Source organism: Macaca nemestrina, chromosome 8, assembly GCF_043159975.1.
Source record: "Macaca nemestrina isolate mMacNem1 chromosome 8, mMacNem.hap1, whole genome shotgun sequence".
NCBI lineage: Eukaryota > Metazoa > Chordata > Mammalia > Primates > Cercopithecidae > Macaca > Macaca nemestrina.
Window position 1 is genome coordinate 133673574 of NC_092132.1, and position 27543 is coordinate 133701116.

General features: G+C 42.3%; 1 long non-coding RNA gene across 1 annotated transcript in view; it reads right to left on the reverse strand.

Moving 5' to 3' along the window:
• LOC139355901 (uncharacterized) overlaps window positions 1-20565 on the reverse strand; it is a 56306-nt gene extending 35741 nt beyond the window's left edge. Inside the window, exons 1-2 of the long non-coding RNA XR_011607170.1 lie at window positions 19580-20565; window positions 4545-4605 (exon numbers count right to left, since the gene is read on the reverse strand). This is a non-coding gene — a long non-coding RNA (uncharacterized lncRNA). The remainder of the gene's footprint in view (window positions 1-4544; window positions 4606-19579) is intronic.
• Between the last annotated feature and the right edge of the window lie 6978 nt (window positions 20566-27543).

The window sequence follows — 27543 nt, forward strand, 5'->3', positions numbered from 1 at the left end:
CAGTGACCTAAATGCTTAAAATTACAATATAAAAGGTGGGTGAGGAGCAACCGGGATTCTCATACATTGGTGGTAAAATGCCGAATGGCAGAAGCACTTTGAAAAACAATTTTCAGTGTTTTGTAAAGTTAAACATTCGCCTCACCTAAAACTCAGCAATCCCACTCTCAGATATTTATCCAGGAGAAATGAAAACATAAGCTCACAAAAAACGACTTCAACAAAAATATTTATAGCAGCTTTATGCATAATAGCCCCAAATAAGAAACAACCCAAACGTCTGTCAGTGGATGAATAGATAAACAAATTGTGATATATGAACAAGGGAATATTCTTCCAAAGTAGAAAGGAGCAAACTACTGATACACATAACAATGATAAGGATGAATCTCAAAAGTAATAGCTGAGTTGAATAATCCACACCTGATATGGTTTGACTGTGTCACCACCCAGATCTCATCTTGAATTGTAGCTTCCACAATTCCCACGTATTGTGGGAGGAACCTGGTGGGAGGTGATTCAATCATGGGGGTGGGTCTTTCCTGTGCTGTTCTTGTGATAGTGAATAAATCTCACAAGATGTGATGTTTTTATAAAGGGGAGTGTCCCTGCACAAGGTCTCTCTTGCCTGCCACCATGTAAGATGTCCCGTCCCTTGCACTTCTGCCATGATTGTGAGGCTTCCCCAGCTACGTGGAACTGTGACTCCATTGAACCTCTTTCCTTTATAAATTACCCAGTCTTGGGTATGTCTTTATTGGCAGCGTAAGAACAGATTAATACAACACCCAACAGTGTACAGACTGTCACGGTTTCATCTTTATGAAATTCTGAAACAGCAAAACTAGCATGTGGTCATAGAAATCAGACCTGTGGTTGTCTTGGGAAGGGTATCTGGATGTCAAGGGGTAAAGATTGGCTGCAAGGGGAAACAACTTTCTGAGATAATAAAATGTTTTCTATCTTGATTGGGGTGATGGCTACCAAGAAGTATATACTATATTTGTCAATAATTTATCAAATTGCATATTTAAAATAATATAAAATTTATGTAAATTATTTCTCAGAAAGTTGATTTATAAAAAATAATACTGGGAGATATTAATACCAATACACATCCACCATAATTGATAAAATGTAAAAGACTGACAATATCAAAGGTCAACAAAGATATGAAGCCAACAATGCTCATTCAGAATTGTGGGGAAAAAAAGGCAGGACGATCCACTTGGGACAGCATGCCGTCTGTCTGGCAGTATGTAATGAAGCTGATCATATGCACACCTAATGGTTCAGCAACTTCATTTCTACATGTATACCTGTCAGAAATGCATCTAGACCAGAAGATATATACAAAAATGCTTATAGCAGCATTGTTCATCATAACTACAGATCAAGAATCATTCTACAGACCATCAACAGTAGAATGGATAAAGATTGTGGTATATCAGACTCTATAGTCATTTTATACACAATTTTTAGCATTGTGGAGGCTAAAGCAACTCCACCTTGGATGTTAATCTGCCCTGTTGGCTTCTGATTAACCGATGTTCCAGGAAGGCCTCCAAGATTTCTTGTTTATCTGCTGTGCCTTGTATAAGAGCAGGTACTTACCATAAATCTCACCCTTAGGTTAAACAACCTAGATGTTATTATGCTTCCATTGTCTTACACATCCCTTCTGAATGACCCCTCCCCTGTGGTATACAAGCCCCAAGTCCTGGGGGGTAGTGGCATAGGGATTCACCATCTTGTCTCACTGCCACCTGAGACACAGAGATAGCTTCTGTTCATAAGTCCCTGTTAAATGTTTCTTTCTAAGAAACTGGATTTGTCAACCATTTTTTTTTTCAGCCTTGAAACTTTGGGGCAGGTTTGCATAGCCCTGCCCATGACAAAACAAGCAAAGAAAAAGATTATGAGACAAATGAAGACACAGGAAAATGAACATGACCTATAATGAAAAGGAAAACAGTCAGTAGAAGTAGACCGTCTAGTGGTCCAGATAGTGAATGTACTAATACATGATGCAGCATGGTTGTACCTCAAAAACATTATGCTAAGTGAAAGAAGCCAGGCACAAAATGTCATTTATTTTTTATTTTGCTTATATGAAATACCCAGAATAGACAAATCTATACAGACAGAAGGCAGACTGGTGGTTGTCAGGGTAACTCTAGGGATAGAAGGAAATAGGGAATGAATAGTTAATGGATTAGGGTTTACTTTTGCAGTGATGAAAATGTAGAACTAGAGGTGGTGGTTGGACAACACTGTGATGGGACTAAATGCCACTGAATTGTACACTTTAAAATTATTTTTATGTTTGTGTATTTCACTTTGACTTAAAATAATTCCTTGAATTGGTTTGATAGTGGGATGAACACAGTAGAAGAGAAGAATAGGAAACTCAAAGACAGTGCAGTAGAAACTATCCAATTGAATAAAGTACATAAAGAAAAAAATAATGGAAAAAAGAGAAAAAAGCACGAGAATTATGTAGGAGACTGTCAGCCAATATGAAATTTGTGTAATTAAAAATCTCAGAAGAAAAAGAGCAAGAAAATAAGGCAGGAAAAAAAACCTGTTCAAAGGGATAATGGCTGATAATTTCCCAAAAGCAGCGACAAACAGCAACCCATAGATCCAACAATCTCAGAAAATCCCAAGCAGGATAAAAATAAGAAAGCCATCCCTAGGCGCATCCTGGTCAAAGGACAATAAAAGGAAAAACGTAAAAGTAGTCAGAGCCAGGTGAGGTGGTTCATGCTCTTTTTTGTCATGAATATGGGTGAGGAGTAATCACTTCAAACCAACTAGACATTGAGCTAAGTTGGCACTGGGCTGTGGGTTTAGTTTCATTCAGTTCTAACTGTAAGTCTTTAGCACAAAATTGGAAAAACAGATTCTTCCCTCTTGGTAGAGAACCTTGTCTCTACCCAGACTGTGTCTCTGATAAATCAAAAGACTGCAGGAGATTTATCTCCGACTTTCCAGCCCAGCCTGTTAGGCTCCAATGCCACTCCAGTGCTCAAGAAAAGCCAATGGGGAGAAACCCAGGTGAGACCTGACTGCAAGTTTGAGGCTCCTCCAAATTCTGATCCTTCATATCAGCCCACAAGGCTGTTAAAAGTTCTACTACTTTTTTGTCTCCTTAGCAGAATCCCTCTGCCTATGGCAAAAAACAGTTCTCAGCCCCTACACAGACTTGGCAGATGGCCTATGGAATGAGAATGGTTGCTGATCTCCACTCACATAGAAAGGACTCCTTCCCTCTCCCTCCCTCTCTCTCTCTCTCTCTCTCTCTCTCTGTGTGTGTGTGTGTATAGCTATACGTGTATATATTTGTGTGTATATGTTTGTGTATGTGTATGTATGTGTGTGTATATATATATGTGTGGGTATTGATATGTGTATGTATATATATATACATACACACACACACATACATATATAATGTATTAGCTGTTAGAGTAGGAGGAAGGTTTGTTCCTACCTTCTATATCCTGCAAGGTTGCATTCCATCACATCAGGTAGAAACTGGTTTATGAGATTAATTTTATTAATTCATTCAACTAACATTTATTGTTAACCATCTATTGCCAAGTATTGTTCTAAGTGCTGCAGCTATTTTAACATTCTTAGTCTTAGTTCTGCCATTTAGGGAGATGTAACATTGGGACTGGAACCAGTTTCTGCATGGGAGGTGTATCAAGAGTTCTGTTTTGAACAAGCTCAGTTTGACATGCCTATTAGGCATCCAAGTGGAAGTAAAATGCAGGCAGCTAGATACACAAGTCTGTAATTTGGGGGAGTCCCCACCAGAATAAATTTTGGGGTCATGAATATATGGATACAATTCAAAGCCCTGGGTCTGAATGAGATCATCTGGGAAATGAGGACCGTAGGAGAAATTTTCCATGGTACTAAGCCCAGGGAAAACCCAACATTTAAAGATGCAAGAAGACAAACCAGCCAGCAAAGGAAACAATGAGAAGGCAGCCAGTGAAGGAAGAAGTACACCAAGGCTAAAGTTTAACAGAAACCAAATGAAGAAAGCATTTCAAGAAAGGGAATGATCAACTGTGCTGAGTGCTGCTGAAAGAATAAGTGGAGACAAAAATGTGGCCATTGGTTTGGCAACTGGTGGCCTTAAAAAGAGCTGTTTCATAACGTGGTAGGGCCCAAAGCCTGACTCAACTGAGTTAAGGAGGAAAAATGGAGGTAAAGAGGTTTTAGGAGGAAAGGTCCCCTTGGCCTTTCCATCCCAAGGATGACCTTGGCCAACCCAGTTCTTCCCACTCTTCCTTGAAAAATGCACTAAGAATTTAACACCCTGAGATAAGGAGGAAGTGTCTGAAACAATCTAAGCTATCTCCTTATTCTGAAACATTTGTGCTCATCGAGACAAGTGGTGCCCAGGCTATATAAAACCCAGGGCAAAGTACTTTTAGGGTCACTCAGCTGTGGTCCACTGTGAAGTACATGCAGACAAGATTCCAACCACCTTGGGCACTTTCCTAGGCCTTGAGGGAGTAGCTTACCATGGATCTTAAGCTTCTGTTCATCCTTGATGCCAATCTTTGAGTAATAAATCAGCTTTTCCTGAGGGGGAAAAAAAAAGATTGTGATACGATCTTACAATGAAATACTATACAGCAATGAAAATGAGTAAACTACTATTACTAGCAACCACAATTTTTAAACATAATGTTGAATCAGTGAAACCAAACAAAAAGGTATGTCCTCTACTGTAATTATTGTGATAGTAATGATCTGTGGAAAGGAAGTGGGGTTATGACTGGAAGGGAGCATGAGGGGTCTGAAGGAGGGCTAGAAATGTTCTATTTATTTTTATGTGAGTGGTACTTAAATGGGCGTGTTAACTTTGTGGTAATTCAATCTATTTTCATGTATGTTCCTTTTTAGACATATACTTTAATAAATAATCTTTTATTTATTTAAATATGCTTAAATATTTTATTAAAATAATTTTAAAAAATTTATTAGTGTAGTTTTTATGTTTAAAACAAACAAACACCAAAAGGCCCTACAGGGAGGAGCTAAAATTGACTTCATGGAATGCAGATAAGGGAGGATTTGGGGGAATTATAGCACAAGACAAACGGGGAAGATTTAGGGGCAGAGGAGCTGCCTTCCTCATCATTCACCAAATGATGTTTAGTAGAAAGTCTAAGTCGCCTGCATATACGGCCAAGCCTCCATGTCTGCTTCCTACCCTCCTGTTTGAGAAACAGGGAAAATCTCCATGTTTCTACCACCTCCATAGTTCCAGTAAAGGGTTTACAACTGAGGGATGATCCCTAGGGCCCACGTGCCCTGGTTCACTTGGAGGAGACTAACCTGAAATTCATTAGTCTCTTGTGGCTAGTTCAGGTTGATAAATGCCCACAAAGCAGTTTTACTTTCGGGAAAGAATTGCAAGACTACTCCCAACAACAACTCTTCCCATAGCTGAAGCAAAGTAAGGCGGCAGCTGTCTAAGGAGTGTTCTCTCCTCACCAACCCCAGTCTCCAGCAACAAATCAGAAAGCAAGCCACACTGCCATGTTCTAGAAGCAGCACTCTTTCCATATTCCCAGAACACAGGCATCATCTCTTTGGGTATTCAATAAGCTAACTCCCTCTGCACTCAGACTAGAATCTGTAGGATTATCAGATTTACAGTGAACATATCTCCATAGTTCTTAATATTGAGGCTCCAGATTTTCAATTCCATGAAGGATCCTACTGTCTTGCTCACCACTGTGTTTCCAAAACCTGACCCATAGTAGGTATTCAACCTTTCTTGAATCAATGAATAAAAGGAGAGATGAGAAAAAAGTCATTTTATTAGGACATAGCCTTGAGAAGGACTAAAGGCCTTTCCCCTGGTTGGAGAGGCTCCTGCATTTCCCTGGAGTGACCACCGGCCAGACTTGAATCACTCACTGACCTGATGTCCTCAAGTTACTTAATTGGCTTTCTGGAAGTAGAAACTAGACTCAGGCTCATTGCTCCCTAATTCTCTCTCTGCTACCAGCAATATGATGCCTGTCATCTGGATTCAGGATGTCAGGATTTAGCAGAAGGAGCAGAAGGTCACGGCCAGCTTGATGCCAACAGTGCTTGACTTCACCTTTGTATCCCTTTGCTCCAAAATAATCCATCTAAGTTTATAAGCACTGGATTGGGGAGCCATGTTCTCTCAACTTCAACCCCTCCCTCAAAGCAATTAAATTAATACTTGCCAGTTGCTCTTTAGTTTATAAATCTGCAAGATGAATTTAACAGACTGGCTGATGGGGTACAGGCTATATTTTTAGAGTTTTTTTTTCCTTTTCCTTTTTCCAAGAGCAATGCTAGCACTCCAGTAATGCACCATTTGATATTTTAGCATTTCAGATATTTTACAGTAAATTACTTCAGTTTATGGCACTTTGCTTCCTTATATAATTGTTATAAATAACCTTCAAATGACATGAAAGCCATAAACATTGCAAAACTGAAAAGTAAATTATAGATATTTCAGTGCATACAAGTAGGAACTCAAACACGTTAAGGCAAGCGAGGAAGGTAAGTTTGTTTGTTCTCTCCTTTCCTAACCATCCATCTCATATTTCCACAATAAATAATCCACAGTAAATAAATGCCGAGGAACAGAAGGGATCCTTAGCATACTTTCTTAAAGACTCAAGTGGCCCTGCAGGTGGAGGCTGGCTCCAGAGCCAAAGAGCCAGAGATCTGTGCTCAAAGAGGCTGTGTTTAAGGATGCTTTATGGCTGCCAGGAGGATTAAAAGGAGAGCAGGATGGAGACTCAAGAAGGGGGTTGTACCAGGCAAATACTCAGTCTACACCACACTCCCCAGGGTGACTTAGAGGTGCTTGCAAGGGCTTGCTGAACTTCAGGTTTGCCCATACATCATCATCAGTGTAATAGCTACTATTTATTGAGTGCCTGCTCGCCGTGTCATGCCAAGCAGTTTACAAACATTTTCTCATTGAATCCTTTATCACACAGAAGATGTGCGGCAGAGGAGAACACAGGTAGGTAGGAGTTTAAAGGAGAAAAGAGCCATTCTATCTGACCATCACTTTCATAACAGACCTCAGTGTTGCTAAATGATATTCTACCTGTGTGTTACGTAATTGAAATATTAGTCGGGTGGATCACGAGGTCAGGAGATCGAGACTATCCTGGCTAACACGGTGAAACCCCGTCTCTACTAAAAAATACAAAAAAAAAAACTAGCCAGGCGAGGTGGCGGGTGCCTGTAGTCCCAGCTACTCGGGAGGCTGAGGCAGGAGAATGGCGTGAACCCGGGAGGCGGAGCTTGCAGTGAGCTGAGATCCGGCCACTGCACTCCAGCCTGGGCGACAGAGCGAGACTCCGTCTCAAAAAAAAAAAAAAGAAATATTAGTTTATTCAATGTAGATATATAAAATATGGTCTGATTTTTGTTAAACTTGTTCAACGTTTTTTCATTTGCTTAATTAACAAAGAGAGTCAGAACATGGATGTGGTTTGTGTTGTTCTCAAACGCTAAGAGACTTTGGTTATATCCCGATTTGACACATGAGAACCCTAATGGATCACAGAGGTTGAATTACTTGTCCGAGATACAAAAAGGTGAGGAGGGAAGGACATCCACAGCCACTTCTGTCTACTTCTAAAGCCTGCGATCTTTTCTCTGACGTATGTGCTTCAGGAGAAACTGTCTGAGGCACCTGCAGTGTGAGTCCCCTTTGCACGGTAGGGCTGAACTGTCCAGATCACTGGAATGAGGGGCACCCTCTAATGGGTGACAATCTGTGCCCAGAGTCAACCAAAATTTGTAGTCAGGGTCCGGTCTTCTGTAGAAAGGCAGGCACCCTTCCCTTCACCTCTGTAGCATCATAGAAACAGACTTAGGAAAGATAATATCTTAGACTCGTAGAATGTCAGAGTTGGAAATGACTTGCGATTTGTAATGGGTATAATGTGCTTGTTTTACCGATGAAGAAACTGAAACCAATAAGACTGATTTGCCCAAGGTTACACGGCATGTTAGTAGCCAAATTAAAATTCAACCCCAGAGCTTCCAACTCTTTTTGGCCAGTATGTTTTATAGTATACCTTCTAAAATTCTTCTTCTCTAGAACATCTAATACACACTCTAGAATTCTTTCTCTAGAATATCTTCTTTAAAGTGGATTTCTTATCTGTGACACATTTTTTTCAGTGGATGATGTGCTTCTTTGGCCCAAAGATGTAAATAATTTTATATTGATTGATGAAGCATTTCAAACTTTTTTTACTTCAAAATTGTACAGAAAATAAGTCTTATAGCATAAGTGATATTTAACTGGGATTATTTCTTGATTGGCTCATAAACAGCCTACCCTCAAAGCCACCAGGTTGACTGGCTCCAAAGAAAACCAGAACCATAAATCTCCAGCATACATGTGCCATCTGTATATACTCAACCTTGAACCATTTACTTCAACTTACTCCTGGCAGCCAGCCCACCCCACCCTCAATATTCCTGACTAGGACTTATTGCTGATCTCATCACACTCATCAGTTTCATTGCTGGATTTTTTGTTTGTTTTTGTTTTTTTTGTTTTGAGACCGAGTCTTGCTCTGTCACCCAGGCTGTATTGCAGTGGCATGATCTCAGCTCACTGCAACTTCTGCCTCCCAGGTTCAAGTGATTCTCTTGCTTCGGCCTCTCAAGCAGCTAGGATTACAGGTGTGTTCCACCACATCCAGCTAATTTTTGTATTTTTAGTAGAGACGATGTTTCACCACGTTGGCCAGGCTGATCTCGAACTCCTGATCTCAGGTGATCTGCTCACAGTGGCCTCCCAAAGTGCTGGGATTACAGGTGTGAGCCATCACACCTGGCCTACTGCTGATTTATATTTGTCTTCTGATTTGACTCACACTGTTGTTTCCCCGACTACGGTCTTGTCTATCATGAACACGTATGTCCACCTCTGATAACCCTCATAACACAGCCAGAGGATACTTGGGTAAAATCCCTTTCTGCAACAACCTGGCCTCAAAACCTCTCACATCTGTGCTTCAGTTACAGTCTGACCTCTAGTTAGCATTAGCTCAACTGACCAAATTCCACAGAACCAGAAAATCTTTCTGCTCTATCCATCCCACTTCTAGTATTTTATAGCAAAGTATGTTATGGTATGTATACTATAGACATGTATCCTCTGATTTCTAGCATTTGTGTAAACTGCAATCTAGACATAAACACTGTAATTTATGTGAAATAATGTATTAGTAAAGGGGAGGCTAACTGCTATAACAATTTCAAAGGTCACTGACTTAACACTGTACAATTTTAGTTCCGTTTGATGAAATACTCCATTGTACATGTTTCTGGTCAGGCAGTTCTCCTGGGTGGCTCTCCTCCATGCAGTGATTCAGGGATCCAGAATCCTTGCAATCTGTGACCTTTCCATCTCTTGCAGTCCTGTGCTGTTTGCTCATATCCAGCCAGCAGATGGGGGTGAAGAAAAAGTGTGATGAGATGTGCAGAGTGTTTCATAGCCAGGCCTGGAGGTTACATCCATTTGATCTGCCCACGTTCTATAGGCCAGACTCAGTCACAGCAGAGACTGGGAAATGAGGTCTAGCTATGTGCCCAGTAGGAAAAGAAATAGAACTTGAGGAACACAGAGAACTCTCAATTTAGCAGAAACTGCAGGGGAAAGATGGTTACTTGAACACATAGTATGGTAGGTAATGGAAAGTTATGTTTAATAAAACACAAGTAACTTAAGGGATATAGATACTCTTCAAAATAGCTCTCCAGGTTACGAATGTAGATTCATCTCAGGGGTTGATGAATTATGTTGAAGAAACACTTGTGCATTTCAGATTTCTAACTACACTGTGTAGGAGACAGAAGTAGACTCCACCTCTTTGCTAAACGTAGAGAACATTACAATGGCTTTAAACTTCTACTAGGGATTATGTTACATGGTGAAAGAGTCTTGTACTCTATTCAAGTAGTTTAGTTACCTACAGTTTCAGGGAAGCCTCATTGTCTTTGCCCAAAACCAACTGGAAGAATGGTCTTCTAATGAAGTCTCCAGCAATGATCCAATACGCCAGTTAACATATGAGATTAGAGCCCAAACCCATAAAAATGGTGATTACATTCTCTGATTATTGGTTGATTTTTAAGGGAATATCATGAGTGATCATGTACTGAGTGAAATTCAAGATTACTGGTCATTCTCTTCTGCTCAAATATATTCACTCCTTTATGGCCACTTTCGGTGGCTTTATGGTTTTCCAGGGACCCCATTTCTTAAACGGAGAATAGAGAAATTCTTAGCTTACCAGCTAACAATTTTTGGGAAGTCATAAGAGCTGGCTTGTCAGTGGACACAGATCATGTATGCTTTGCATTGCATGATCTCTGAGATTCCCCATAAGGGCAAATATTCTATAAGGCAAAATAACCCCTGATAGGGTGATACTCAGTCTAAAAGCTAAGAAGAGAAAACCCTAATATAGAAGAGGGAGGGAACTGTAAACCAACATTAATAAGACAACATAACATAATGAACACAAAGTGATGTTGGATGGCTGCTGTTTCTGGGTAAACAGATTAGAACTGTCTATTAATGTCTCATGCCTGTGATAATCTGGGAGACTTTTCAGGAGAAACAATTACTGGTTCAGGGCTCTTATGCTGGTTATGACACTGCTTCTTTGATATCTCCCAGCCCCATGAAAATGCCTTGATATGAAGAGGCAGCAGTGAGATCTTCTGGCTCAGCCCCCACACTATTTGGAAATGTGGTCTAGAGCAAGTGGACCTATTGACCTTGGTGATGATGGTGATGATAATGATGATGATGATGATGATGATGAAATCAGCTTCTCTTTAACATGCAGCTCCCAGGGAACTTTTAAAAATATGATTTTTATTTTTAAGACAGAAAGGGTTTTTTCTTTATTTGTTTGTTTAGAGACAGGGACTCACTCTGTCTCCCAGGCTGGAGTGCAGTGGCACAATCACAGCTCACTGCAGCCTCAACCTCCCAGGCTCAAGCAATCCTCCCACTTCAGCCTCTCAAATAACTGGGACTACAGAAGCACATAACCATGCCTGATATATATATTTTTTAATTTTGTAGAGGTGGGGTCTTGTTATTTTGCCCAGGTTGGTCTTGAACTACTGGACTCAAGTGATCCTCCTGCCTCAACCTCCCAAAGTGCTGGGATTACAGGCATGAACCACTATGCCTGGCCAAGAAAATGAGATAACATAAAATAAAAAAGCTGAAAATAAGCCAATGTTCCATCCAATAGGCAAACACATAACAAATATATTTTTTTCAGTCAACAACTCTTCATATATTTAGAAATGACCATATATATTCCGTTTGAGTCTTCCTTTTTATTAAATATGTCCATTCTCTTGTTCCAGGTCTCATGACCTAATTTACAATATGCATTTACTTATCTCTAGTCCTCCTCAAATGAGGTCCCATGAATAACACAGATGTAGTCTGGCCATTTATTGTAGATAGAGGTTTTAATTTCTCTCCTTTAATACTAGACTTCTATTAATAACAGCATAGCATGTATCTGCTTTTACTGATATGGTCAAAATAGGATAATTTCTACCAAACAAGGTAAGACAATTTTTGCTATACTAAGTAAAGTTGTTTCTTTTTATCATTTGGGGGGAAGGAGAAGTAAGCCTCTATAAATATTATCTTTATTGTATAAAAACAAAGAGAAACGCAGCTTACAGAGGGGGATGCCATGAAGGACAGGTTCAGCCAAAATCCTACATCTCTATCTATTCTGTCCCAATCTTTGCTATGAAGAGACAACATTTTCTCAATCTTATTTACATAAATTAAAATGAAAACAGTGTCAAGAACCTCATTCCAATCAAGCTGTTTTCTCTAAACCACTTGCTGTAGAAATTCAGGAGCCCCTACTCCCAAGGACCTCAAAATGGGATGCAATTTTTGCCTTTTATAGGCAAAGGTGTGGAAATTGGTGTAACAAAAAGTAAAGTCCCTCTTGTTACTGACTACAGGAATCAGACAAGTTACTGTCTTCTTCCTTCTCTAAGCCTTAATTTTTCCATCTGAAAAATGAGAGAACGAATCCCAGCCCTATACCAGCACCGTCCAGTAGAACCTTCCCTGATTAATGGAATGTTCTGTATCTGCACTGTCCAATATGGTGGCCACTGCACCCTGGAATCACTTAAAATGGGATTAATAAGATCGATGAACTAAATTTTAATTAATTGTTTTAATTAATTATTTTAATTAAAATAAGATTGATGAACTAAATGTTAATTAATAACTGAAATGACACATGCAACTGAAATGCCATATGGTGGTTACCATACAGGACGGCATCAATCTGGATCTTCTTGTTGAATAAAATAACTAAATTATATCTGTAAGGTTATATGGGTCATCTGAAGGGTGTTTTATGATAACTTAGGCGCAGAGATTTGGCTGGACTGAGAGGTCATATGATCTCATCTTCTCCATTTTGTCTCTTAGTTCTACATGAGGCCTCCTGACTTTAGAAGAATGAGATTCTACTCTGGAATTCATCTCTAATTGGCTCTGAGTGCAGCTTCTCCTCCGGGCTTTATTTTCTTCCTCTATAAAAAGCCAGGGGCTTGTTTAATTTTGCTGAGGTCTTTCAATCTTAACTACCTGTGGACCCTAAGGAAACATGGATGAATGAGAGACAGGCCTTTGGAAGAAAAACACACACACACACACACACAAAATCAGGAGAAAGCTAGAGGGCTAGGTGTTGATGCTGTGGCTGCCATGAGTCAGAAAAAAACCTGTTACTGTGGGAAGGGCAGGGCCAGAGGAAGAGAAGAGTAATAAAAATGTTACCTGCACAGGATGGTCTCTGAGGCCACCTGGAGGGCCAGGCTACAAGTGTATGCAGAGGCCCTGAGGGGCTTTCTCTTTTGCATATTTGGCCCCTTTAATGGCTGGAGACTGTGCCCTGCCTGAACCAATGGGACCCCGAGAGATATCCAATGTGTCAAGCCTGTTGTTCACCTGATAATCCCCTGGGGATGCCAGCTGGCAGTGCTACCTTCAGGGAGGAAAAAAAGGAATGGCTGCTCTCATCTACAGAAGAGCAATATTTTGCCTTTAGAGTTCTACTTTTTTTTTTTTTGAAATGGAGTCTCACTTTTTTGCCGAGGCTGGAGTGCAGTGGTGTAATCTTGGCTCACTGCAACTTCTACCTCCTGGGTTCAAGCAATTCTCCTGTCTCAGCCTTCCGAGTAGCTGGGATTACAGGCACACACTACCTTGCTTGAATAATTTTTGTATTTTTAGTAGAGATGAAGTTTCTCCGTGTTGGCCAGGCTGGTCGCAAACTCCTGACCTCAGGTGATCCACAGGTCTTGGTTTCCCAAAGTGCTGGGATTACAGGGATGAGCCACCATGCCTGGTCTCTTTCTACTTTTAAAACCTCTCTTGTTCCCTCTTTTCCAAAATGAAATCAAGTCTTGATGGCCACCCAGTGGGCAGCCATTGGTACCTCCATTGTCAGATAAAACAGTCATGCATGAGGGAAGAGCCTCTGCCAAGGCCACACATTGGCCAATGCAGAGACAGGTTTAGCAACCCCAGTTCCAAGTGCCCAGAGTCCTGGTCCAGTGCTCACAGTGCTGCAGCGTGGGGTACCACAGCAACCTTCCTGCTTTGTCTCAGACATGGCTACCAGGAATGTTGCTGATGGTGGCTCTGCAAGGCCTGGAGGCTGAGCCACTCACCCTGGCTTCCCTGGAGGAAGCTAGACAAGGAACAGGGAAGCAGTCCTTCATGATGCCATGAGTAAGACCTGGGCATGGTTGTGCTTGGGACAGAGTCTGGAGAGGAACTACTTGGCTGTGTTTTAAAGAACGGGCAGAGTGTTCATGCCAAGACCCCCATGGAACCGGGGACAGCGAAGACCCTCCATTCATTCTTCCTCAGCCCCTCCTTGCAGGCATCTCAGCATCCTTCAAGGCAGATAGATTAATCTAAGCCTCCAGTCTCCAGGGCTGCTTTTCCAGTCCCCGCCTGGCCTCAATAATGGCTGTAGTCTTTGCACTATCTGCATCAGCAGGGCCTGCTAAATGCACGGCCGGGGACTTCTGATACTAATGGCTTTGGATTCAGTTCCAGGAGCTATCCCCAGCAGGGATCTCATTCTTGCTGTGCTGGGCCTGGGTGTCTCTTGGGCAGATTAGACTTTGATGGGGCAGGTACTGCACCATTTCCATTAAGTACCATAATGCAGACATCATTATCGGCAGGTGCCCTGACCTCTCCTTGCTAATGAGTAGCCATTGACATGTAAGCCATGTAAGCATTATTCCCCTTATGAACCTTCTTCCTTGCTGCACCACCCCCAGCCCTGTCCCCACACATCCTCATCCCCCCTCCCTCTCCTGCTGGATGGACCCAGGACACTAGCGAGCTTGAAAAGAGGATGGCCAAGTCACTTAGGTCCTTAGAATGACGAATAAAACACTGACCCAGGAGTCAGGAGACAAAGGTCCTTTCTCAGGGGACTTGGAGCAAGACACTCATCTTCCTGGGTCTCTTTTGCTCATTATTCAAATGGGTTGAATAATGCTTGCTCTACCTACCTCGCAGGGATATCGTAACGATCAAATGAGACTAAAAGTAAGAAAAAGTTTTGAAAAGTTAAAAGCTCTGGAGGTTTAAATGGGATTTCTTTTAAGCCAGATGTAAAGGAACTCAGGGTTTAAAAAGTACTCAGGGAAAGGGGAAATTGGAGGTAAAAAGGAAATCGAGTGTTTTCCATATCTCTGAAACAAGGTGGGTCTTCCTAATGGTATCCCTGAGATGAGATGAGATGAGACGCTGGGCACCTTCCTAATGGTATCCCAGAGATGAGATGAGACGAGATGAGGTGAGATGAGATGCTGGGCACCTTCCTAATGGTATCCCAGAGATGAGATGAGACGAGATGAGGTGAGATGAGATGCTGGGCACCTTCCTAATGGTATCCCTGAGATGAGATGAAATGAGATGAGATGCTGGGCACCTTCCTAATGGCATCCCTGAGATGAGATGAGATGAGATGAGATGAGGTGAGGTGAGACGCTGGGCACCTTCCTAATGGTATCCCTGAGATGAGGTGAGACACTGGGCACCTTCCTAATGGTATCCCTGAGATGAGATGAGATGAGATGAGATGAGATGAGATGAGATGAGATGAGATGAGATGAGATGAGACGAGACGAGACGAGACGCTGGGCACCTTCCTAATGGTGTCCCTGAGATGAGGTGAGACACTGGGCACCTTCCTAATGGTATCCCTGAGATGAGGTGAGACACTGGGCACCTTCCTAATGGTATCCCTGAGATGAGGTGAGACACTGGGCACCTTCCTAATGGTATCCCTGAGATGAGATGAGATGAGATGCTGGGCACCTTCCTAATGGTATCCCTGAGATGAGATGACATGCTGGGCACCTTCCTAATGGTATCCCTGAGATGAGATGAGATGCTGGGCACCAGCCATTCACGCCTTGGTGTCCCTGAGTAGAAGCAAGGTGGTCACATGAGAAAACAATCTGAATCATGTTGCTCAGGCAAGTAGTTCAATGACAAGTCTTGTCCAGATCTCCCTCTGTGATAAGCACGGTGTCTAAGAAGAGGATGTGGCACCAGGTTGAGGATCACTTGCTTGTGAGCTCAGCACAAGAAGCTGAAGGGATGATCCCAGTGAGTAGCAGCACCGTGAGAAACCGGAACCAGGCAGGGCTTCCCACAGAGCTGACCATTTGAAGGAACCATGAAACGAGGGGTCTCCAGGTTTGAGAACATGGTGCAAAAATAAGGAAACCAGGAGAGAAAGCCAGTAGGACTTCCTGACCAGGAAAAACTTGTGCATTGGCTTTCAATGGAGTGGTGGAGGGCTTCCGTTGGGTAGGAAGGGAGTCTTGAGGTCAAGACTTGCCACTGTGACCAGGCTTGGCTAAGATCATTGCCAAGATGGCAGGAGGGGGACATTCTCACTGGCTCACTTTCTTCAGGGCTGGGACATGGAGATCAAGGAAAGGAGGATCCTAAGGAGTAGAAACTAAGGCAGAGGGGAAAAAGGAGAAGAATATCATCAGGACCAACCTGCTAGGTATTGGGCAAAAACAGCAAAGGGCTTTAGCCTTTTCAAGGTGGTGGGGAGAATTCTTAATTTGCATGACTCAAATTTCAAATCAAGTGCAGTCCATAATCACCAACTTTGCCTCCTCTATGTTCCAATGTTGTACCAAAAACTATGGCAGGTGCAGAGATGAGTAAGTGATAAAATGTGCTCTAAAGGAGCTGATAAAATATTTGAGCAAATTAAATATTTGAGCCACATTTTTATTTTTTAATTTTTTTACAGTGGAGAAAGAGCTTAATTAAACAGCATTTTAAAGCAAAAGTAAATTTCTATTATAACACATGAAATGCTACTTAATGAGATAATCAGTGATAGAAATCTTTGTGAGCTAGAATGGCCCAGGAATGATTTACTAAAGGACTTGAGTAAGGTTTAGAGTTAAATCCAGTGTGAACAATGGAGTGAGCAATGAGGTGGAGGCCAGGATGCATTTTAGTGATAGAAGAATAGATGAGAATCATTAGTACCTTCCTTCCCCTTCTTTCCTCCCTATCTCTCCCCCTCTCTCAACTAAACTTCTTCATTACTTCCTTCCATCCATCCATCCATCTATCCTTCCCTCCTTCATTACTTCCTTCCCTCCTTCATTACTTCCTTCCATCCATCCATCCATCTATCCTTCCCTCCTTCATTACTTCCTTCCCTCCTTCATTACTTCCTTCCATCCATCCATCCATCCATCCATCCATCCATCCATCCATCCATCCATCCTTTTCTTCTCTCTAGCTCGCCTGCTTGCCTTTCTTTCCTTTCCTCCCTCCTCCCTCTCCTTCCCTCCTTCCCTATCTCTCTTTCCCTTCTCTCTTTTCCTTTCCTTTCTCTTTCTTTCCTTCTTTCCATCCATCCATCCTTTTCTTCTGTCTAGCTTCTCTCTAGCTCACTTGCCTGCCTTTCTTCCTTCCCTCCCTATCTCTCTTTCTCTCCCTCTTTTCTTTCTTCCCTTCCCTCTTTTCCTTTCCTTTCTCTTTCTCACTCTTTCTTTTCTTTTTCCTTCCCTTCCTTCCCTCCCTCCCTCCCTTCCTTTCCTTCCTTCCTTCTTTACATTCTTTCCTCTTGCCCTCAGTCTCTTTTGCTCTTGATACATTCAATATCATCTAAGTCTTCTCTAACTCCATTAGGGTTTGATTTCCCCTTCAGAGTTCCATTTAGCATCCATCTCATTCATCAACCCTTGACTCCCCGACATCTCAGCTTCCAAGTTAGGACATCTCATTACTGTTACGTGCTCAGCACTAGGGAGACACACATCCACACATCCCACCCGACTGCATCCTCTACATGGTGTGTGCGCAACACCAGTGACACTTAACAAATGTTCAATATGATACGTTACCCTCTTCCACCCCAAGGGATTTCGGAACAAAGAGCCTAATGCAAGAACTGCCCCTAGAGACACATATTTGGAACTCGCTGCGTATGAACTCAGACCCATTAGAATGCAATCTCCACATTAATTTTTTTTAAACAGGACTCTTAAAGCCACATGGTGTTAAAACTGTCTCGCCAATAAGCCACATTAACCAGCTCATCAATTTTTCCCCAGCCCATCCTCCCCATAGGCAGTTCCACTAGTAGTGAAATGAGCATAATCAATGTGTGCTTATTCACTGGCTCACAATCATTTGTGGATTACCCACTTCCTCGACGCAGCAGTTGATTCCGCCTGTGACCTGCTGCAGGGGCTTTCTCTTTCCTTTAGCACCCTGGCCAGACAGTGGGTAAGGGGCTGAGAGGGCACTCAACATCAATCCATTAGTGGCTTCAGTTAACAAAAGAATGGCAAGGAGCAAGGCAAGGGTACTTGCCTGCCAAGACAGGGCTTGGGGAGCAAGGATGGATCCTCCTACCACCGCGACTAACCAAAACAGAGCTGGTAAACATTCCTTTCAGTGACTTGTTATCGCAAATGAGCTTATGCTGGTTGGGATAAGCTGTGTTGGGGAAACCAGGTAAAAGGTGGTTGTGTAAAGGTGAAAGTTGAAATGTGAACACTGGAGAAGCTTCTTGAGCAATGTAAACACAAATACAACTGCTCATGCTCAGATACAAATGATATTGCCACGACCACGTCTCCCAGCACTTCACCAGTTCCCCTGGATAGGGCAGAATTCAATTTTTTCAGGTTTGCTCCATGAAAACCTCTAGGGCACTCTGGCATGTTATGGCTGTGCGAGGAAGACTTCCAGAGCTCTGGTTCTGGCCTGTTTTATTCCTGGGGAAACCAGTTGCTGGACTTGGCTAGCCACCAGTAGGAATCCAGCATCTCTTCCACCGCATATTCAGATTCTTCAGGGTCTTGGCCAGGAATAAGAGTCTCTGAACTAAGCTTTATGGAGCTTTATATACTAAGCTTTATATATAAGCTTTATATACTAAGCTTATAGGGCCAGGGTCGAAGGGCACAGGTGCCATCATCTCAAAGAAGCCCAAGTGGCAGTCCCTTCAGGAGGCAGTGATGAGTTTCTTCATCTCTTTACTCCTTTAGCATGAGACTGAGAGTCAGGCAGCATCTCTTGCCCAGATGCTCTTCAGCATGGCTATAGCCTATCATAGTACAACTCCTCCTGGCCTTCAGCCACCAACTGTTATTCTGCAGGACTCTCTGAACAGCACTCAGATCATTTTGGTACTGACAAACTTCCAGAACAAAGTGCCCTATGGTGGTAGAAAATGGAGAGGCGGCAATGAGGCAGAGCACTGTTGCTACGAAAGGTATGTACCATGCCAGAATGCAGTGAGCGAGACGATGCCATCAGTGATGTAAAGGCTTAGTGCCAAGGGTATTTTATTAGAACCATATAAACAAACTCTAGTGCTCATCTCTCTCTGAGTGTTAAGTTGTAGATAAAAACCTCAAGGACTCTGGTTAATATTCTCCCAAACCAGTGTCCACACTCAAGGCTTCAATCTACTGTCAGGCAGCTTGACAGTGCTTGGAGACAAGGGGCCTCATCTATAAAGGGTTGCAGCAGAAGGAATGAACAAGGACCAGCATGGAGGTTAAGCATAGCATTTCCAGGAGGACATCTTACAGAATATTCTCACATCCACATAAGTTGTGGGGCAGGCAAGGGGAGGTAGGCAAGGAACAGAAAACCATGTCCTGGATGTTTAGGAACTGGGAAAAGAGTGCAATTTTACCTTGTGTTTAAGGAAACTCTTCTGGTGGAAAAATACAGAGAATCCACAAAGTCACTATAGGCCTTGTAGACTGCTGGTGGACTGCCCATTACCATACATGGCGAAGTGTGGGACCCTCAGGCTCTTGGGCAAGGCCCCTCCCTGACATCAGAAATCTTTAGCACCCCTGCTTCCCCGAATCCTCCAAGGTGTCTCTATGCCACATAAAGGTAACATTGTACTCAGGTGCTTACCTGAGCCCGTGCAGGATCTCCTCTGTTACGGTTGCTAGGTCTCCTGAATCTCTCTAGGGGAAGAAGTTCCCAGAGCTGGTATTTCTCCTCCATCCTCTTACTCTGTGATATAGTTTGGATGTTTGTCTTCTCCAAATCTCACGTTGAAATGTAATTTCCAGTGTTGGAGGTGGGGCCTAGTGGGAGGTAATTGGATCATGGTGGTGGATCTCTCATAAATGGCTTAATGCTGTCTCCTTGGTGGTGAGATGAGATCTGGTTGTTTAAAAGAGCATGGCACCTCCTCTCTTGCTTGTTATCCCTTGCCACATGATGCACCTGCTCCCCCGCTTTGCCTTCTGCCATGATTGTAGCTTTCTGAGACCCTCAACAGGAGCAGATGCTGTTGCCACGCTTTCTGTACAGCCTGCAGAACCGTGAGTAAACTAAACCTATTTTCCTTATAAGTTACCCAGTCTCAACTATTCCTTTATAGTAATACAGAAATGGACCAGCACATTCTGGCTCCTGGGTCTGGATATTATCTAGTTAGTTTGGGTTGCCTTGTGCCAAAGAACTGTCAAAGTCCAGGAGGCCTAAAGGATGGCCACTGGGCCTGCAAAGACAAGAGGTCTCAGATCTTCTTTGTCCCAAGTCTTCCTTGGCTGCAGAGGTATGAGAGTTGAAGTAACTCCCACAAGCCTCAAAGATGACCTGGAGTGTGAATAGCTCCACTGGAGAACAGGAGCTGATCTGGGGCAGAGGGAGATGTGAGGATATCTGGATGTTCTGAAGCTGAGATTCCTCTCAGAGTGACCTCGCTCCTGCCACACGGTGGGACAGCAGTATTCCTTGGTGCAACGAAGACCCAATCTTCTGATTTATTTTGCAAGAGAAGTAACAAATCTTTCTTTTTTAAGTTGGAATATTGACTCTTCACAAAAATTTATAGGTGGTGGTAAACAAAATCTGTTTTCCAAGTGCACACGGCCCCCAGGACCTCAGCTGGCAATATCTATTTAGAGAACACAAAGTCATATTGAAGGAAACAAACCAAACCAGGATTAGGGTCGAGGAAACGATGGTCTTAACAACATCAGCAATAAAAATACGATTTTTGGTTCAGTATATAAGCAGAGGACATCCAGCAAATATGCTGGAAAGCCATCATAGACAACTTCCTCAAACAGAATCTTCCAATGACTTTTTATTTATTTATTCTTTATTTTTGCTGTCCCTGATATAGCTTGCATCAGCATCTTGACATGTATGTATCTTTATAATACATTCCTTATCTGGGAGGCTTGATTGGACTTGCAATGTCTTGGAAGATGAACAGGACCAGGTGGTCATTTGCAGATAGCTCAAACTCCCTGCAGGAAGGAGGCTTCCCTCGCATGGGCCATAACACACAGATATTTATACTTATGCTTCAATATGTATATGTGCATACATATATAACTATTGTAAAAACACACAGGCAAAGCCACCAGCCAGCCACAGGCAGAGTTATGAGCTTTGAGCTGGCTTGTGAATTGCTCCATAAAAAGAAAAGAAAAAGGAACAAACGTTCTGAGGAGTAACCCAGAATTGCAGCAAAGCCTGGTGATATCAGCTTGCATTTCAGATCCCAAATGGAATGGAAATTAGCAATGAGGCAGCAGCCTTGGAGTGGGGTTGGGAAACACAATATAGGCCTCTCTTCCCTGAGAAATGAGGAGGCGGCCTGGGTTTTGCAGCTAATCATGAGATTGTTTGTAGTAGGCAGAGGATGGAATGTCTGCATTTTTTTTCCCATTAGCCACCCTCAGAAGCCACCCTGCTGAGTGTATCAGCCTTCCCAGGCCTAATGAGGCCCTGCCAGAGGGAATCCAGAAAACTATTGGGGAGCCCAGGCTTTTACATTCCCTCAATGGCGCATCACGAGGTTGATTTATGTCAAGCTCTGCAGAGATAATTCACTGCCAAGGCAATTTACTAATCCTTTAGATTATGCATTTTGTGTGTCACCCAAATTGGCTCCTCCGTGCGGCGTGGCACTCAGGGGACCGTAATTTGTTTGTGCATGTTCCAATCAGGAAGAAGATTCATAAACTACTGTTGAGGAAGAATGGATGACTTGCTTTTGACTTTAATGCAGAGAGGTTGGCTCCTGGGATTTTGGAATAAATATTTGATCTTTAAAGATCATTTTATAGCTTGTAGCCATCAACCCAGCCAGGTTTTTAGTGTTTGTTTATGGTTTACACCATATGATTCAATAAACTCTGCCGGAGACACATGTGCATAATTAAGTTGAAAAGCCAGCCCCAACTATACTGCAGGACTTGCTGCTCAAATCACAGTTTATGCATCAAATTCTATTTATTCCTATTGAGATTTTCTCCCCCACACTCAATGACTCAGAATCTGGATGACTGCATGAGCATCTCTGTTTCCTTTTTGACGGCAGTCTGTCTCCTGATGCGAATGTTCCTCACACGGTCTTCCCCATTATGCTAATTTCCAGTGGTAGATTTAAAAAACACAAATGTCAGCATCTCCCTAAACCACTAAATAGGGCCCCTATTTCAGATACAGCACTTACTATGTTGTGCTTAGTATCAATATCACACAAATAAGAAATGGGGCAGGGAGGTTGTTTACTATTCGCATTTCATAGTCTTATAGGATGAAGTCTAAGAAAAATAATAGCTCATTCTTTTTTGTCTTTTCTTCAATCAAAACATCATAATAGATCCTTCTTACACAGTAGTTACTACGTTCTAGGCTCTGTTCAAAGTGCTCTGCCAAGATCAGTTCAGTTAATCTTCACCCACAATCATATAATGTAAGTACTATTGCCCTCTATGAGGAAACTGAGGCACAAAAGGTTAAATGAGTTAGGCTGGTTTCTATGTTAACCACTGTGCCGTATTGTCTTTCAGGCACATTTGTATCACAGGACCAAGCAATGAAAACAAACATCACACAGTAAAGCACAAACTCTAATCACCTTAGCTTAGAGTTCACTTTACTTTGCAGATCAACCTCAAGAATGAGCTCAAGAACATGCTCCACCAGAGCTTATAGTTTCATTATTAGAAAATAAAGGTTCTGAATTAAGTTACTCTCTTTCTGTTTACTCTTTAAGAATAGAGCACTTTCTGGCAGGGATGGAATACACCTCCTTAAGAACTTATTTATAAGATCCTAGTGAATCTTTTCTCAACTTAGATGAGATGAGGAAAGTCAAAACCATTCATTCATCCAACAGATATTCATTGAGAACCTATTACCTGCCAAGTCCTGGGCCAGCCACTGGTGACCAGGTCATGTATAAGACACATCCCCTGTTCTCAAGAAGATCCTATGGCTGGGATTATTTCTCCCAGTCCTGGCTCTGTCCAGGACCTGAAACCAACACTCTGGAAGCTGGACCAATACTGGAGAAGAAGACGACAAGAACAGGAACCATCTGAGAAGAGGAGGATGACTTCTAGTAGTGAGTGCAGTTTGCCAATGTGGATCCTAAAGCTCCAGGGGCCAACCCTACTCATTGTTTGCTTTGTCTCTTTTGGGAACTTGTCTGAACCTCCTCAAGGATGACTGCAGGGAAAATGAATAAGTGTGAAAGTAAGGCAGTGCAAACACCAAAATGAGGAGCTGCCATTCCATCTTCACTGCCAAATGTATGCAGGGCAAAGGATCTGCAAAGAATAGCAATGCTTGCCTTGTGTATACAGAAAAGAGTCATGGAATTGCAAGAGCAGGTGACATTGTCTTTCTCTCTCTCTCGTCAATATTTATTTCTCTCTCCCCTCTTCCTTTCTCCTTCTCTTCCTCCTCTTCCTTTTTCTTCTTCCTCACTCTCTTCCTTCTTTGCTTTCTCCCATGTTTTTTCTTTTTTCACTTTCTAAACAAGCAGCTTTCCTAGATTCTGTGTACTCTACCAAATTTATGAAATTCTGCTGAAGATTATTTTTTATATCTGTAATATTTCCACATGACTAATTGCATTTAGTGAAAAGCTGACACTAGACAATTTCTTGGGCTCATTCAATGTTGGATTTATTAAAGCCCCAAATCATCCATCATCTCAAAATTTGGCAGGTTATGTTTATAAATAAATTAAATTAACAAGTGTGTGCTGTGCTGGGTATTTGTGTGTGGGAGGGAATGCAAATACAGACATGTAGACGCCCATCTATAGCTGGGGATCTGCTCCACACTGAAAACGCCCTGACCTGCACAGCCTCGAGTCAGCTAACACACAGGGACTTTTTCAAAAGAGATGAACTCAATTCGTAACTGAGAACTAGATCTGATTTAATCAGAACACCCAACTTTTCAATCCAAAGGTAGACTGCATCTCACTGGTAAGTGTGATGTAATGAAAAACAATCGGCCTGTGGTTAAAGTTGCACACAGCAGCCAGGAGATCTGGGTTTTAGTTGTGCTCTGACACTGACTTCCTGTACAGACTCAGCCTCACTTTCGCAGTTTGGGTTTTGGTTTTGTCAGCTGTGAAATAAAGACGCAAACACTAGAAAGGTCATGAGCTGAAAGTTCAACAGAGAAAAGAAGGTATCTAGCAAAGATAGGTCAATATGAATGCAGAGAATGAATGGTTAGTGCTTCTTTACATGTGTTTACCCAATGGTAATGGGGAAGAGTATCTTTCTCTCATAACTGAATTGACAGACATCAGTGCAAAAATGGGTCCTTACCTTTCTGATTGACACATGCGACGAACTGAAATATCACTTTAAAAAGCTACCTTAATGGGTGTGGTGCCTTAGGGAGGTCAAGAAGAGAGAGGTAGAAGATGAATGGCATACGTTAGCAAGCTAACTAATCATCCTCATTTTATTACCAGGAAGTATAGGGTACCTTCTTCTTACTATTATTGATAGTCTTAATAATAATCACCATCTCCGCCACCATCAATAATATTTCATCAGCAGAAAATATGGGGCAAATAGAGATCTCATGATATACAGAGGAAAATAAAAACTCTACTAGACAGAACAGGCTATCTTTACTAGACATTGCAAGCGTATTTCACCAATTAATTGTGATAGTCATCCAGATCTGGCAATAGCAGTTTGAGGATACAGTGTTAGATTGATGCTACCACCGACTGTTATGGAACCCTAGGATTAGAAAGGGCCTCATAATAACATCTCGTCCATTCCCCCATTTCATCTAAACTCAGGATGGCAAATATATTTTAATATCACATGCCACTCTGATTGATTGACGCTGGCTGCCTAGAGTGTTTCATTGAGAAGTGTTTTGAGGCTGCTTATGAGCTCCAGGAGAGAGATGGCTGTGACCAATTAGGTGTGTCTCCCATGAGCACCCATGGGAAGATTAAGCGCTCAGGCCATATCTTTGCCGTTCTCCAACATCACTATTCTGCAAAACAAGAATTATTTTTCTGACTGTAAAGTTACTCTTGAAAAGACCCTGTTTCCCTCTAGAATTCCTATTGTATGGCTTTCATTTTGAGAAGATGCCTCTTTATGTAAAACTTCAGTCCATTAAGATACATTTAACCTGAATTTCTCTTGCATAATTCTCGGTGAGGATGGAGTATCCCTGGGCACATATGCCTCATGAGAACAGAGATTGTTTTACACAGAGATTGTTTTATTTATTTATGGGCTCAAAATCCCAGTGTTAGTGTCAGGATCTCCAGCACATTTTGGGAGCTGCCTGTATAAATCTTGGTAGGGTTGTCCACTTAGATGTCTCTTTTCTTATAGGACTGAGGAGGCTTTGGGGAAAAAAGTGATCCTAAGGAAAGAGACAAAGGGACAAATAAGCTTAGTCTAGTAAGAAAGCCTTAGAGGTTGTTGAGTAGGAATGACTCTGAGAACCACATGATACTTCCCTTTACATCTGTCTCCCAACACAGTCCACCGTAGACTGTTGTCTGAATCCTGATGGCAGGGGAACAAAAAAATTTGATTTGTGAAATCAGGGTTTCCCTTCAAACTCTATAAATTACTGGCACACAGGAGTTCTTCATTGATCCCCCATGAGACATGCAAAATACAAATGGAAGGGAGGTATTTTCCCTCTTTCACGACAGTGTTGGTAAAACTCCTCAATAATCTCGCTGATCTTAACAGAACAGACGGAGCACACTTACTGAGAGGTTGCGATGCACTAGGTATCGGGCCGAGTGTTTACATACATTTGATCCTCACAGCAACCTTATCAAATAGAAAGCACTGTTACATAAGGTCTAATGTAGTCCAGGTAGAAAATAGCAAATCAAGATTTGAACACTGGGTGATGGACTCTATGGCCTGTATTCTTGATGCTGCTCTCCTGCTTCCAGGAGTGGGACCAGCAGAAGCAGAAGTGCTATCCAGTGGGTGGGTTCTGCTAAATGGGCTCAGGTGGTGGTAGGGAAATCCCTGCTTTGCAGTGTTTCCCCATTTCTGTGGTGTACATAGGCCACCATGGCCATTGTCTAGCTACCAATGTGAATGTGGAGTCAACAGCACATTCAACTAACTCTCTGAGCCAGCTCCTGCCTGTCACTGTGTCATATGGCCCTAATGGCACACCCTGAAAAGCTCTGCACAGGCAGTGGGTGTCAGCAGAAAAGAGGCTGGTGCTGTAGGAAAAGGCAATGTCTGGCATCAGCCTGAACCCCCATGGAGAACAGGCTAAACACACTGTATGCCAAGAAAACAGCAATTGTCAAACACAGACACAGGGATCTATATAAACCCCTCATTATTTAGAGGAGAAACTGAGGTCCAGACAGAGGAAATGACTTGTCCAGGTACTTTGTGTGATAAAGCTTGACTTGGAGCAAATGAGTATGTTACTTACCAGGGATTTCTTTTCTTTTTTTTTTTTTTTTTTTTTTTTTTGGTCTCTTCATAGTAAAAAATCTCAGGAGGTTTTTAAGAGCCTTTTTATAGTTTCTATATAGTTTGGGAACTCTGCCAGCCTCCATGTATTTTCCATACTTCTCTTTAGGTCTCTAAGTTGCACTGTCCTCAAATGGACTCTAAGAATCTCACTAAGCAGAGGATGATGGGAAAACAGGAGTCCCTGCCAGTCTTTGGCCAGAGGCTATTGATTCTGCACATTGATCTAGGCTCGATATCTGGCTTTCCAGGCTCCAATATTATATCTCTATAAGAGAGTTTGAATTTCTTGACTCTCCTCTTAAACCTACATTGTCAGGGCTTCCTGACTCCAAAGCAGGACTGCATGCCTCGCTGCACCCAGCTACTATGGCCCAGACTTCCAATACCCTGCTAGATGAAATGAGTTAGAGACTGATTCAGACTGACTTCATTCAGGGGCTGGTGATTTCTGAGATGGAGTCAAGCCCTTAATGTATCCTGCTCCTGCTTTCCCAGTCTATTAATTCCTCTTTCTTTTCCTCCAGTACTGTGCCCTCGACACAGCTGGTTGCAAAAGAACTGGAGTGAGAGGGAGGAGAGAGGGAAGAGTTAGTTTAAAGGAGCTGATTGGATGTGTCCTCACTGGAAAGAGACAGGCAGAATAATTGTTCCCCCGAGGTGGCTGTTTCTGATTCCTGGAAGCTATGAATGTGTTACCTTACATGGCAAAAGAGACTGTGCAGGTGAAATTAAGAGTCTTGAGATGGGGAGATTATCCTGGATTACCAGAGGCCTAATGTAACACAGGGGTCCTTATAAGTGGGAGGGGAAGCAGAAGGTCAGAATGATACAATGAGAATAGACTGGAGCTGCCGTTGCTGGCTTTGATGCCAGAGGAAGGGGCCATGAGCCAAGTCATGTGGACAGTCTCTAGAAGTGGGAAAACACAAAGAAAAAGATTCTCCCCTAGAGCCTCAAGAAAGAATACAGCCCTGCAAATGTATCAGTGTTATCCCAGCGAAACCCAAGTCAAAAATCTGACCTATTGTATGGTAATCAACTTGTACTATTTTAAGTCTCACATTAAGATAATTGTACAGTCATGAACTTGTGTGGCTTTAAACTACC